Source organism: Bombus impatiens, unplaced genomic scaffold (genome assembly GCF_000188095.3).
Source record: "Bombus impatiens unplaced genomic scaffold, BIMP_2.2 scf_0525, whole genome shotgun sequence".
Lineage (NCBI taxonomy): Eukaryota > Metazoa > Arthropoda > Insecta > Hymenoptera > Apidae > Bombus > Bombus impatiens.
Window position 1 is genome coordinate 126,906 of NT_176944.1, and position 12,678 is coordinate 139,583.

Consider the following 12,678-nt stretch of genomic DNA (forward strand, 5'->3'; position numbering starts at 1 on the left):
GAGAGGCATCGACGTGGCCACGATGTGGCATGCGATGCGGCTCAATAATTTATTATTTGAGCAGTCGCCGGAGACGATGCTCCGAAACGATCGCGACGTAGAATTATTTCGGTCGTCGCACGATACACACGGCTCATCAACTTCCAGCTTACATACTTGCGCTGTGCTCATAAATATGCTTGCGAAAGTTTCAATCGATTTGTACTAACAACACGCAGAAAGCTAATAATCGAACGCAACGTTTACTATCTTTTATCTGGAATGAACGTGTATAAGAGAAAGCATTGATTTCATGTGCAAGATATTTTTGAACGTCAATGTGCCAACGTCCAGTCGCGTTTTTGCACCTCGATTAGATCATTTAAATTAGATTATTTATTTTAAGATATTAAAGCTTAATATAGAAAAGAAATGTTCGGATACTGAAGTACTGGGAATTTCGTTTGCTCAGGTATTCCGTGATTATTTTGAACCGAATGACAGAAATTAGTATTTCTTGCGGTACAACGATATCGTGAGTTGTATGTAGTAGGTACATTAAGGTTTAGAAAATATCAGGACGAAAAGATTTAACTGAATAGAAATTAATTGCCATAATATGGAAATTGAGGAAAGTCATGAACAACTGTTATGATATATAACTTTATGAAAGTTGAAGTGTAATAAATATTAAAGTATAATTATCAGATGACGTAATTGATGAGTCTGACCTCTGAGAGGAAGAATTAAAATGTAAAATATTGTAAAATGTGACTCTTGAAGAATTAAAAAAACCTTGATGCTTCATCATCTGCCGTAACTTCTCAGGACACAGGATTGCGCAATATGTATCGATCACTTCCCTTAACGTAACCAATCAATCCCAGCACGATGATTCAACATCAACAACGATTCGAACAACAAGCAAAAGAAGCAACGGAGAGATTAAAATAGCGTTCGCGGATAACGCGTGTCACGAGTTATTTTTAAACGCGACAGGCGCATTCTTTTCGCGGCTGGTCTATCAATAGTCGGCCCCGGTAATATCTGCTACGAACATAATAACGATATTTCAGGCTGCGACTTTGACTTTTAACGCCTCGTGAGACGAGCAAAACCAACGAAGCTCCTGTTGCGTCAGTTCATACGTGAAATTCTTTTCCTTGCACTGATCGACGATAGTTTACATTTCGATATTGTAATTCTACAAACTAGAATCCAGGTTTTAACAAATAAGGTTAAAAACTTTCTCTGCCTTTATCATAGTGTTAGAAGGTATTAAGTTTAAATTAAATTAAACTCATTTGAAACGAAGTTCTGTCAATGTCAGCGTGTGCAAATGCAAGTATGAAACTTACACTGTAATTAATAGACCGTGGATTTCTGTGCAAATTCGTATACGAAATAATATTAATATTAATTAGTACTAATAATAATAATTTCGAATATTCGAAATTCGAAAATTCATTCTAACGAGTACGTGTTCGCCTTGAATATTTTACATATTCAACATATATAACATTCTGTGCATTTTTGCATCTTCAGATTTATCACAAATACCCGAGAATTTATAATTTAATGTCAACAATGCAATTTAAACTACACACGATACACAAAAATGGAGCGAAAGTGTAATAAAGTTAGAGAAAATTGTTGAATAAATAAATAGATTGAAATTAACTTTAGTTTAGAAACAGCCTGTATCTACGTGTATGCATAATATCTAAGAAACATACAACATCTCGTTTTAGCTTAATTTAGATTATAGTACGTTATTATAATAATTCAGTCTTATTAAACGTCAATTATTGTCATTTACCTGGGACAACATACAAATTAGCTTGAACTGTTTGAAAGTTGATCGGTCGATGGTTGGAAATCAATTTCCGCTGGCATATGTAATCGAGCGATCGAGCTCGTGTACTGGCGTGTTTATTGCTAATTAATCGAGCATGCTCGACTGGAGGAGAGCCGGTCGGATTGATGCCTACGATTAACTATTCAGAAACGATGCGCTTGCTGCGTTAAGACATCGTTTCGTCTTTGCCACCGTGGGATGTAATTGACCAATATGATGTGTACACGCTATTAATATATATCGTATCTTCCGATACATAACGTGCATCCTGATTTTAAAACGAGACTTTATAGTAAAAAGACAATTGCAAATATTCGTAACAAACAATTAAACGATTTCGCGGTTACATAACGTAACCAATCACGGCAATTTAGGATAACTATGTACATCTTATGTGAGGAAATTAGTGTTGAAATTATGGGTAATATACTGTAATTTCTATTATAATATAATTTACTATATAACATAATATGTTGGTGATTTGCTATTATAAATGTGTTACTCGATTATTAATATTATATAATTGAGAGATTATTCGTTATTACAGGATATTATTATTATTATGTACATTGGTAGAAATTGCTATCCGCGTTTAAAACTACTATACATATAGGGTGTTCGTTCCATTCATTGACCGTTTACTTTCTGAATATTCTTTGATTTTCTTAATCCTTCGTACTCCGAGAATGTTTACTATACAATCGATACAATCAAAATAAAACTTCTTGAAATCAAAAGTTTTATTTTGAAAAAAAGACGTTATACAGTTTACAAATCTTGCTGATCGGATAGATAGGTATAGATATTTTACTATATATCCTAAAAATGATATTTCAAGAAATGTTAAATGACATTCCATATAAGAGGATGAAAAAGAGCAAGTAAAATATGACACTGCGACAAATAAACATTGTTATATGGTCATATCAGTCCAAGTGTGCACAGAGCTTAATATCAACAAGTGGAACAACGTCAAAGAGAATCGAATCGAAACGGGACGAACGCGACAACTATTGTACGTGCCTTTAATTTTGGCGTATTCATTGGCAGCTATTGCATTCACGTTTCTGCGAATACCTTTTTTCCCATCTGCTTTGTTAACGTATCACAAGGCCGTGGTGGGATCGTAGCCGTGTGAACAACTTTTGTAGAATAGAAGAATGAAAATGTGAAATGTGAAATTGATAAAAATATATCTTTATACAGCGATATTATTTTAACAAAAACTGCAGCGCGTGTTTGTGTTGAAAGAAAATGATTGCAGATTTCGTTTAGCGAATGCTAATAGAATAACAATCCTTCATCGACCAAAAGGGTTAAATAAGAAAGAAAGCTTTGCCACTCTATTGTTTAAACAATTCATTGAACGTTAAGCGCCGTGTCAGTCACCTGTGACTGACAGTATACTCTTCGTTCAGGCCGCGTTAGTCACTGTTGGCATACAATTAAAAACTTATATTTTCGTATAAATTGCACTAGGACACGAACCACAGACAATTAGCCGAAGAGGAAGCATTTCTAACAGAATGTAGAGTACAGATTGCGATAAATTCATAGAAGAAACATATCCGAAGATATACACGCAACCTTGCACAGATCTCTGGCCGCCAGCAGATCGATGAAATCGAATATCCCGAGCTAAACGGAAAGGAAGACAAAACAGGCTTGGCGCTTAACGTGTTAACTACGTCTATCTAATGTTTCACGAATATCAACTTATAGTACGGATGAAATCAAATGAAAATCTACGAAATTTCTAGCCAAATTCTCAATCAAATACTCCATTACACTCTTTCAAGATACATCTGTCTCTTAATGATAATGAGAGTAACGTAATAATGTGAACTATAAATGAACTTCCATCACAAAAAAGCAATGTTCCTGGATCACCTCGATGTTGAACATTAAATTTTCAAATTTAACTTTAATAGATACTCGTTAGCTCGACTACGTTTAAATTTTGCTCGAAAAACAAATTTGCTACGAAAAAGAGCGAATAAGAATGTTCTTCGCGAGTTGTCGATCAACGATTGGAACGATCTATCGTTCCAGGTGCGCGAAGGAGTTTGTCGGGCGAAAAAGGAGGTCGCGAGAGAACAGGAAGGACGGTGAGAAGGCGAAGCGACAGGAAGAGAACCTTTCCTCCCATGATACCCGCGAATTTGCATGTGAGCCGCCTTGGACCGACCGGTCGAGATATCGATTCGCAGGTGGCTAGCCGAGGGGATCGCTTACAATACGATTTATTACGGGGGACCACCTGCTTGCAGAAATCTCAATCGTGCCGACTCGATGCCGCCACAAACGGGAATGATGGAAACGCGGAGGAACCGCTTCCTACGGGATCTTCATTAGGATGTCTAGATTTTTCTTTTTAAATGGTGATTGTTCGGTTCAAATTCGGACTGGTGTTGACTTTCGTTGACTTTTTTAGATTGAAATGAAATTTGAAAGAAATTTAAGTTACAATTTGATACTAATTTGAGATCGTCTAAATTCGTCGAAAGAAATATTATTATTCGTGTTATGAAATAACGTTGTCTTTTTTTTAGATCTTTTTAGATTTTCTTAGATTGAAATGGAATTTGAGGAAAATTTCAGTTACAATTTGATACTAATTTGAGATCGTCTAAATTCGTCGGAGGAAATATTATTATTCGTATTATGAAATGTTTGTCTTAAAACATTTGAGTGTTTCATTGCAATCATCAGGCTCTATATGGTCATAATTCATTCTTCGATAATTATTATATCTAAAGGAAGTACATACTTAGCGAATGTTGTTCGTATTATGAAATGTTTATCTTAAAATATTTGTCTGTTTTATTCTATTAATTAGGCTCTGTATTGAGATATTTTATTCTTCGATAATTATTAGGTATATCCGAAGGAAGTACATATTTAGTAAAAATTATTCGTATTATGAAATATTCATCTTAAAATATTTGAATGTTCCATTCAAATTATCAGGCTCTATGTAGTAGATAATGTATATACATTATTCGATATTACATTTATGTATGTATTTATTAGTTTGTACTTCTTGGCCTCGCGGTCGAGAAATGGACTTGGCTTACATTCAATTACCTATAATATACATATAGATATCATACTTATGGTACCTATATAATCATATAGTTGAGTTAAGTCTGAGTCATGTAGACAGTTTGAAGAATTAATATCTTGACTATGAAAATAACTACCAAATTTAAGAAAAAAGAATGTTTTATAAGGTTGAAACAAGAAATCATAATATATTAATTACCATCTCCTGTATCTCTTTGAATAGATATTTAGAAACACTTAGGAGAAAAAGAACACGGTCTGGGGATAATACCTCTAAGATGAAATTTTCCAAAAACTAATTATTTACTACATCAAATCTATACTTCATTCTACACATGCGGATTACGTACGTACCACATTACCGTCGATTTAGAAAACTAATTGCAGTGACTAATTTTGGAAGGATGAAGCTGACGCAAAACGCGTGATGACAGAATCTTTCAAATTAAAGTCATGTTTGTGTTATAATCGTCCTTTTGAAAGTATTTCTTTTCAAACTAACAAATAGTATGCAAAAATTTAATTAACTTGGAAACTACCGCCGTGTAATATATAAATCAAACCTTTACCAAAGAAATCAGAATGAAAGTGAACATCTACATAACACCAGGAGAAAAGTAAGCTTTTATTCTCATACTTTGCAAGATCATTTTAAATCATTCGCATCCGCTTCCGAGTCTATGGAATTTCTGTAAAAAGTCACAAATGCATCACTCTGACCATTCTTATAATTTTATTGCCGATACGTTTAACCTGTAATCGACATAAAATAAAAAGTACCGTTACCTCTAAAAACTATGTGCCAAAATTTCAGCCAGGTCTATGAGCCAAAGTACCAAGTGTTCGTATATTTACATACAAAATCGCAGCGCCCACAAGCGTCCCACGGCTGCTTGGTCGAGAGGGTCGAAATGAATGAGAGGTGGACGCGAGAGCGTTGCGAAAGAACTAAAAAAGGAAAAAGAACAACAAAAAAGGAAAGAGAGAAAAAAAGGTAAAAAGAACCCTCGGTGGCAGCCGGTCCAGCGAGTTTTTGACCGTCTGGCGCTAACTGTTGGCCCCCGTACTACCTTCTCAGGTACTATGGTGCCGTCCCACACGTGGTCCCACTCCAACCGCATGCTCTTTCCGACAGAGAAACCCTTCCTCCTATCCTGGCCGCCCACAACTCGCTACACCACGGCTCCTGGGTGATTTATGGGACATGCCGGAAACACAAAAGGGGGAGAACGGTTTCCAGCGGAAAAGAGCCAGGCAAAGGGTGGAACTGTTTTTGCTAGCCTGCACCCAGGATGCCACGTGCCGCATGGTCAGGTGAATGGGAGAAGACCTTGTTGTTGTTAATTAGCTTAGGAGAATTTAGGGACGATTTTGATTATGCTTGATAGTGGTTGTTATGGAGGAGGGATTTGTGAGTGGTTTATAAGACGAAGTTATAAAGAAGAGTAATAGAGGAAGGTTTATGATTTTATGAGTAGATTGTACAACATAAACATATAATGACTTTAGAATGTATTTTATGTCATTTTCTTGGGAGAATTTAGGGATGATTTTGGTGATGGTTGATAGGTGGTTGTTATGGGGAAAGGTTTTGTGAATAGTTTAGCAAGTGGACTTATAAAAAGTGGTGGGAAAGGTTTAGGATTTTATAGACAGATCATATCTATATCATAAATATATAGTGACTGGAAAAGGTCTTGGTATATCATTGTATTTGTTATAGCATCTACACAGGTATTAATTAATTTGGTCCAAGCTTATTCAATTTCATGTCATTTGATAGTACTGGCATGTGACTAAAGAAATTTGATACTTCAAAAACGAAATGTAGAACTTGATAAAAAAAAGAATCTGCTTCAAGGTCAACACTTTTTATAGTCGCTAAATGCCAATTTGTATTGCGTGGACTAAAGCTTCATTCAGATAACTTAATCTACTACAATTCAATCTACTATCTGTTTTGTTATTTACATTCGAGCAAGTTAAAATTACAATCATTTTACCGGTGTAAACTTGCTAGTTGGTGTGAAATATCTTTCCAAGTTTCTACATACGCTTGTTCTCATTAGCGATGACTTTAAATCGATTGAATCCAAGTGACTAAAATTACATCTACGCTGATAGCAAACGTGTTAAGCCTCGTCTCCATTGAAAAAACATCAAGCAACTTCTTGCTGTTCCATGTTTATCGAAAACTTGCACCAATGTACAGAAATTATTTCTGTAAGTTACTGTTCGTTGGAAATGGTCTGAAACACGTAACAACAAAAAGCGACAAAAATTCCTCGTCGTCGCTTCAGTGCGAATCCAGCTACAGATTACGTTGCTTCAGTGTGAACAAAATGTTTCTATAAGCTGCTGTTTGTTGGACAATTTTTTTTTTATTTATTTAATTCGTCCAGCTGGACATTTGGTATATTTTTTTAACTTGTTGGAGATGCCGTAGAAAAGGCAACAAGCAGGTTGCTCGGTTTATTTCAATGAAGACGAGACTTCACTATTTTTCCATCTTGTGTTTACAAATAGTGGGACTCTTGAGAATTGTGTTTGCAATTGTTACGTCATTGCCATACTCCAATGTATCAGTGTAATTATCGCACAATGAGCAATTTTTGTCCGCGTTTAAGAAAAGAAAACAGTCTTGTAGTTACGGCTTTTCCTTTCCTATCCAAGCGTTGTTCTCTCAAACAAACATCACATTCATCCATGCGCCAAAGAGTTAAGTTCCGTCTTAAGTCGAAAGATTCCAATATTTCTCTTCTCGTATTCCCGTATTCCCATTAAAAGGACGAAAATCTTGCTGCAACGTTGTGCTATATTTAATCAGTCTCGATATTATCTTTCATCCTGAGCTTCCTCGATAAAACGAACGATCGTGGAACGCTGATGAGGAGGTGGAACGGCAGGAGGTAGAACGAACGGCCGTGAGGAGGTCGTTCGAGTGAGTAAATGGCACGTTAGCGTGAACTGCGGGCAATATCAGCGGCGAACGTCAGAAGGCCGGCCAACTTTTTTTCCTAGCGAACACAGACAAATCGATATCTACCCGTGCGGTGGTTTCGCGTTTTCCTGCTGCAGCAGCCTCGACCGCAGGGTCACTGACACACCGTGCCACTGTCTCCGATGGAACCGGCTGCGTTTTTAGTTTCGCCTAGCCACGATTTTCCGCTGATCAACGGAAAAGTAGATATGTAAGCATTAGGTCGTATGAATGTGCATATGTACAGGAAATGTTTCTGAAGAATATACCTTTGGTTTTCCCATCGAAACTGAGTTTGCCAATTCAAATCAGCTAGCCAAGTAAAATGTTATTGACTTTTGGTTAACAAGTTTTCTGACTATCTTTACTGTCTTTTCGTTAAATGGTATGGTACCTGTTCCAAGCGTCCAGAGGCACACGTTTCTCAAATGCCACGCTGAAAATGATTTATCCTGGTAAAGAAACATTTCATGGATTCATCTTAACGTGTCAGAAATGTTAGATTGTGAAAAACTATGAATGTTCAATTACTATAGTGAAAAAAGTGCAAAATTTTTGAAAACAATGAGTGAATTTTGCTGTTATTTAATTAACAGCAATTAACAGACGTATGTAAGCAAAATAGCTGCGAGATTTTTCCTTTAATTTACTTCTTTTTAGCTTCGATTTTTAAGAGCTGTATTTTAGACGGAAAAGATGTAGCATAATAGTTTTACGTTTAGAAGTGGTGGAAAATGATCATTACTGAGATCTATAATTCTTATAATTAAAATATTATAATTCTTATAATTATAATTAAAATAAAAATATCGAGAAACAAGAATCGATTGTGCTGTTAATTGAACATAAGAAAATGTCTTTACTTTGTATATTTTGAATAGCGTATTTCATATAGGAGAATATGACAACTTTATGTTCAAACATGATTGGTAACAGATAAAACTAAGGATTTTTCGAAAAGCGGAATCGTCTAATTTGGCTTCTTAATTTCAAAGATGTTTAATTGTGTCTGATACATGAAGAAAATATTTCCAAGGAACTTATTTTCACTTCACAAACTATTGGTTCTTCTTAAATAACTGAATGATGGAGCGTAATAAGTTCCATCTTATTTGAAACACAAACTTTCTCCGTTTCATGTCACGAACCTAACAGTCGCATTGAAGTTGGAATCTATACGTAGTATTATGAACAATCCTTAGAATTATCGTTTTCTACATCGTCAATTATCGATAATAAGTGACAAAGGTGAGATAAAATTAGAATATCTGAAGGAGTGAAAGACAAACAAACATAGATTCTTGCGACGATAGTACCTGTCCCCATTAAACTAGGATCAATCCACGAGACGCCATTCAATCCAATCGTGTACAAGGAAAGCAAGAGAAACTGGGTCAGCGCAATTTCATAAAACCTCTTCCTGCAACAGCAAACAACGCGATGTACTCGCTTTTATAACGTTGCATCGACCCACATTCCACCAGCCGCGTTTAATGCAGTTTTGGACGAACGAGCGGAACGTGTAAACTCGTGTCCATCGAACAATAAACATATTTTCTTTAAGATATTTCAACATAGATAGATATCCTTATAAAATTCCAGATTCCAGTGAAATGCCAAAAAATTAGATCGTTAGACGAATATAAGTTTGGTACGTCTAAATAAATTTGGTAAACAGTATAAGAATTAGTCAGAAGCTATGACTGATCAATTTCATAAATGGAAAAGTGAAAGAAAGGTACTTAATGAAAATATTATTTCTTTTTAAATTTGTCGTGGAATTTACCTACTTATAATGTCATAATTTCCTCGTGTATTCACGAGAGAGGTTCATATGGAAATATTAGTATTTGAAGGTCCAAAGGAGATAATCTGTAGTAATTTTGAATCACAATCAATATCCTGTATGCTGTTCGTTTAAAGTAATCGAAATGTAATTGTAAAACTTCCCGAAAACCTCTCAAAAAATCCCTTTCCAGTCTTCCCAGTATACTTTCAATGCTGCAAAAACCAACACATTTAAAAGATTGCCATCACAACTCCAACTCAATATGATCCTCGTCCTCGCAACTACACTAACCTCCACCACCTTCGCTTCGATCCAGACTCTCCAACGCCACCTCCTATTGCCGAACAACGAGACAGACTCGCGTTTCTCCTAATAATCCCAGCATCAAGGCAAAAAGAGCCGCCAAAGTGGTACTGGTTGCTCACAATAGCAAGCGTGTTACTTCCTGGCGTTCCTGTCGCCTTGCTCGAAGCGCGACCCTCTCCTCGTTTCTTCCACGCACAGCAGAGAGAGCGTGACACTCTCCTCGTCGCGACAGCACTGGCAGCACCGGTTTGGTTCCACCAAATCATCACTCCCCTCGACTCATTCTCTGTCCGCTTACCCCTTCGTTCGTCGCCTGTGAATATTCGTGATTAGGAGAACGAGAGACTGACCTTTCTCTCTCTGCTTAATATCTTCATCTTTATTGGACGTTCCAGCATACCTCCTTTCTTGTTCCTGAACAGAGAACACCTCCTTCGTCGTTTCACGTTCCTCGTTTGGCTTCTTCGGTCGTGAATGTTCGGCCTGTGTTCATCCAACTGCGAAACTCCTGTTACTTATCGGGTTTTGTTGGCTTGTCTCTTGGTTCGTTAGAGGGAGTTAAGTAGCTTCTTAGATAGCGTGGCACCCTGATACCATGGGCAGACGGACGCAGACGTGCAAGATGGCACGCCCAGCTGACGCCACGCAGACGCCGTCGTCGCCCGCTGCCGCCGTGGAAACAGGATCGCATACACGGCAATTGTTGTGGGTTGTGGAGAGTCGAGAGAGAGACTCGGCAGATCGAGTCGAGCTTTTGCTGGATTCACTGAAGCCTAGTTCATACTGACAGACAATTGTCCAATCGGCAATCGACATACGTTGTCCGCGGAAAAGCTGCGGATGTATGTACTAACACAGCTGGAAAAATAATTAGCGAGAGAGCACAATGGCTGTGAAAGTACACTATATGCTATATGCTTTTGTTTATATACGTCACATTTTTGGCTAATATGCATGCTTATCTTTATGATTGGCGTTGGACCTAGCAGAAACAACCAATCAGTCCCGCGTTTATTTCTATTGTACATTGTCTGGCAATGTCGCATCGGGCTGATAATGTCATCGACGAATAATCTACTTACTTACTTATGTAGACTATTTGTTAGTTTGAATTAGGCTTAAGTTCACCTAACGTGAATGGGAGTTTGGGTCTATTTTTGTCAATTCCTGCGACTTTTGTTCAGATTTTGAGCCTTTGGTAGGTTCGGAAGGATCGAGTTTGCAGTTGCGAGTTCGGCGTGAATATTTGTAAGAAACGTCGGAAACTTCTTGAGCGTTGTTTAACTTCTGAGACAATGACTCTTTAGTGGTTTAGTTTTCGTTACGACTTAATATTTTTGATGAGAAGAACAGAGAAGAGATTTGCGAAGATTTACTTTGATAATTCGACGAGTTTATTCGACGTGACTGGGACGTGTGACTCTAGATGTTCACAAAAAAACGTTTTAGAATTTTTAAATATCCAGTTTTTCCGTTGATGATGATTTTGCAATACTTTTATCACCTTATACTGCGATTTAGTAGTTTTCATAGTTTCGAAAGGTTCTATTCGCTGGGTCTAAAAGAACGTTAGGTTTGTTGCATCGAGGATAGGTTAAAAACATCGAGTGGATGTATAGAACGGCGTGTTATCGCTGATGATAATGACACAGTGCTGATATCGCTGATTGTTCGTTGCAGCTGAATCGTCGCGTGATTAAGGGAACGGATCAGCGCAACTGCAAAGCTGATTTGCTGGCGATTCATGTTTTGTCGGATGCGAATTCGGCCTCCATTCGTTTCTCGGTGCGATAGATATTCTTTTATCTAAAGAAATGCGTACATAAATTCCAATTATCGCTATAATTTAACTTTTACGGAGTTTCGTGTAACTTATTATCTTTCTCTTTATCTTCCTCTGTCGTTTTCGTTTAGGCGAACGAAGATAATTGTATCAGTTCATATATATACAGAATATTCGTATGCACAGAATGTTCGTATATACAGAATATTTTCAACATTTTTACACAAATTGCATAATCTATCGTAAACGAAGATAGGAGAAAATGCTATAGAAAATTTTACCGCAAACTTTATTATAGCTTTATATTACGTCGTCCGAAAAGTTTCTTTCGTTTTACAAGGAAATAATGGATGCACAATATTTTCCGTTTTATATTATTTTATCGAATTACGTATGATCCATTTTGTCCTATCAAAGTAAAGATCATAACGTTCGACAGATTAGGTTTCATGTTTGTATAAAGATTCATCGTTGTAAAAGACATGTCTGCAAAAGAAAGACAATTTCTGGACAACCTGATATTTTAGTTATTTTTTAGCTATTCACATCTTTACTATACAGCTGTAAACAAATATTGAACGCAGAACGAAACACAGACTTGGCGAAGGATTTGCATCGTAGAATACGAAAAGTCGATCGTATTTATTTTATGCGTATAAAAATTCTGGAAGTGAACCCTATTTCCACTTATAGATCGCTGTTCCGCATTTTGATCGGTAATATTACAAACGCTCTTTATATTTCAGCATTTAGGTAACAGCACTTAACTTCGAACACTGCAGATTCAGGAAGTAAATGTTTTAAATTACACTGGTTCTTGTAAGGTTGCTTATCGTGTAACATATCAATTAACCATAAGCGTACGACGAATATATTAAGCTGCTACGCGTTGCACAGCATCAGGCCTTTCCAGTGAT

At 36.7% G+C, this 12,678-nt stretch overlaps 1 protein-coding gene and 2 long non-coding RNA genes across 4 annotated transcripts in view; 1 reads left to right on the forward strand and 2 right to left on the reverse strand.

Annotated features, from left to right (window-relative positions):
* The window catches only part of LOC100749250 (ras-related protein Rab-37), a 177,784-nt gene that overhangs the window by 3,620 nt on the left and 161,486 nt on the right, over positions 1 to 12,678 (forward strand). The gene's annotated exons all lie outside the window — the stretch shown is intronic.
* On the reverse strand, positions 7,275 to 9,299 carry LOC117151912. Of its 2 annotated transcripts, none has more exons than XR_004462075.1 (3): positions 9,200 to 9,299; positions 8,153 to 8,319; positions 7,275 to 8,071 (listed from the first exon to the last, which is right to left on the reverse strand). It is a non-coding gene; the product is annotated as an uncharacterized LOC117151912 (long non-coding RNA). The 2 variants fall into 2 exon arrangements; XR_004462076.1 differs by having other exon boundaries at positions 8,153 to 8,335.
* LOC112213194 lies at positions 9,679 to 10,987 on the reverse strand. The gene is made up of 3 exons (XR_004462077.1): positions 10,379 to 10,987; positions 9,964 to 10,291; positions 9,679 to 9,884 (listed from the first exon to the last, which is right to left on the reverse strand). It is a non-coding gene; the product is annotated as an uncharacterized LOC112213194 (long non-coding RNA).